Here is a 2,192-nt window from a genome sequence, read left to right as displayed (position 1 = left end):
GTCGACCGGTGACAGAGAAGTGCATCACCACCGGTCGGCCGGTGGTGTGCATCTGGTCGACCGGACCGGTCGGCCGGTGGCCATAGCAAGATCTGGTCGACCGATGCGGTCGACCGGTGGAGAACGCCAGTTCGCAAAAACTCGCGGAAATCAGTTCAAAAACCTGCAAATCCAGTCCCAATTCACAAAATCTCAAAGGACAACCACTAGATCCGGGTTCTAGGTACTAAAACAAGTCCAAAGAACCCAAGATCTCCAATTTCTACCCTAGTTTTACTCAAAATCCATCAAAATCCGCTTTGAACTAAAAATAAGTTTTGAAATCTGAAAAACATAGATTCAAGAGAGGTTCTTTCAGTAATCTTACCTTGAATCCTTCTCTTGACGTTGAAAACTCTTTGAAATCACTCTTGGTTCGAATCCGGTTTTGATTTGAGACACAAATGGGAGAGAGAGAGAGGGAGAGAGAGAGCATGGAAGTGAGAGAGAGAGAGAGAGAGAAACGCATGGGAAAGAAAAAGAAAAGGAAAGAAAGGAAAGGAAAAAGAAAAAGAAAGAAAAATAAAAGAAAATAAAAGAAAAATAAAAGAAAATGACATGTGTAAAATATAACAGTCCAGAAATGCGCCTATACACACTTCTGGATTAAATAAATTACTGTGAATAATTTAAATACCTTGGAATTATTTAAACTCAATTAATTAAATCAGATTAGGCACACTAATAATCTCAATTACCTTAATTAATCTCAATTAATTCTTCAGGGTGTTACATAGAGACATTAATCAAATTCCATATTAGATCGGACCAAAATTAATTTGTTTTTATTAATAATTCCATTTGAATAAAATAATTCACTTTTGTCTAATTATATTTGATTTATCTTATCCTGAGATAATAATAAATACGTAAATGTGTTTTGTATCTTTTGATGTACTAAGGGGTGAAATTCTGACATTGTTGAAGGAACATATACCCGTATGTTAGAGATATGACATATGTATATCTAGATTTATTTTTCATAGATAGGGAATCCATAGTTCTTGTTAAAAGAGTTAGTTATATCCTCCTATTACATTATCAAGGGATTGGAAAACATGAGCGCTCAACCATTAGACTACTCTGTGTTATTTAATGGTTTAATATTTGTATTAGTACGAATAGTGGTTATTCTAATGGAGTGATAATTGAACATAAGATGAATAAAATCGGGAAATTAAAACGGAACTTGATTTCAAGTCAATTATGGATATCCTCTGTGGATGATACAAAATAGAATAAAGTCATGGACGAGAGGTAACTGGAGCTTTATGAATATACTATATAGAGCAAGAGTGTAGTTCTATGCTTTTCGTGGAGTAGCACTAGAACTTATAACCGTGAGATGAACTTGTCAAGTGAACAAATACTATTGTGATTACAACAACTTGATCTATATATGCCCATCGGGTCCTTTTGTCAGCTCATATATTTTCCTTATACGATACAACGTATTTGCGACATATTGGTAACTTATGTTATTTCTGCAATTGGTTATAGAACAGATGTAATTAATTCATGAGTAATTTATAAGGTGAATTAATTGTTTAAATTAATTCAAGATAAATTGGTCGAATTAATATTTTTATTTTTATTTGATATGTGAATGTATGTATATATAAGTGTTTTAATCAAGTAATTTCTATATTTTGTTATTTGAATTAAAACTAGAGTTACATACATAATTCTCATAATCAAATAAAAGAACAAAACGGGTCTGGAAAATCCTGAAAGACTAGGTTCGGTTAACTGGAGGTGTATGTCCGGTTAACTTGACATGTTTCTGTAAAGACAGAAAACTCCATCGCCCGGTGGACCGGACGGGCCTCTTTGGTTAACCGAATGGTACCACATAGGCATCAAATATCTGCGATTAAAATAGCAAATTGGACATCATGAATAAGATCTGGTTTTAGTTTGTTTAATTAAAACTCAATAGTTAGTTTTACGCATTGACCCTTTTTGTCCATTGTTTCATGGGGCGAATAAGTTTGCCATTAAAGGTGTCAAATGGGCCGGGCCGTACATAGACGGCGCGGCCCAGCCCTTAACAGTACCAGATTCGGCACGGCCCGATATGGTACTGTTACGGGCCATGCCGGCCTGGCCCGTTTGATGGGCTAGGGCTGGGCCGCGGCTTCTGAGCCCGTGGC

The sequence above is a fragment of the Morus notabilis genome, unplaced genomic scaffold (genome assembly GCF_000414095.1).
Source record: "Morus notabilis unplaced genomic scaffold, ASM41409v2 Scaffold203, whole genome shotgun sequence".
In the NCBI taxonomy this organism is placed as follows: domain Eukaryota; kingdom Viridiplantae; phylum Streptophyta; class Magnoliopsida; order Rosales; family Moraceae; genus Morus; species Morus notabilis.
The sequence above is the reverse complement of the archived record's forward strand: the minus strand, read 5'-3'. Positions refer to the sequence as shown.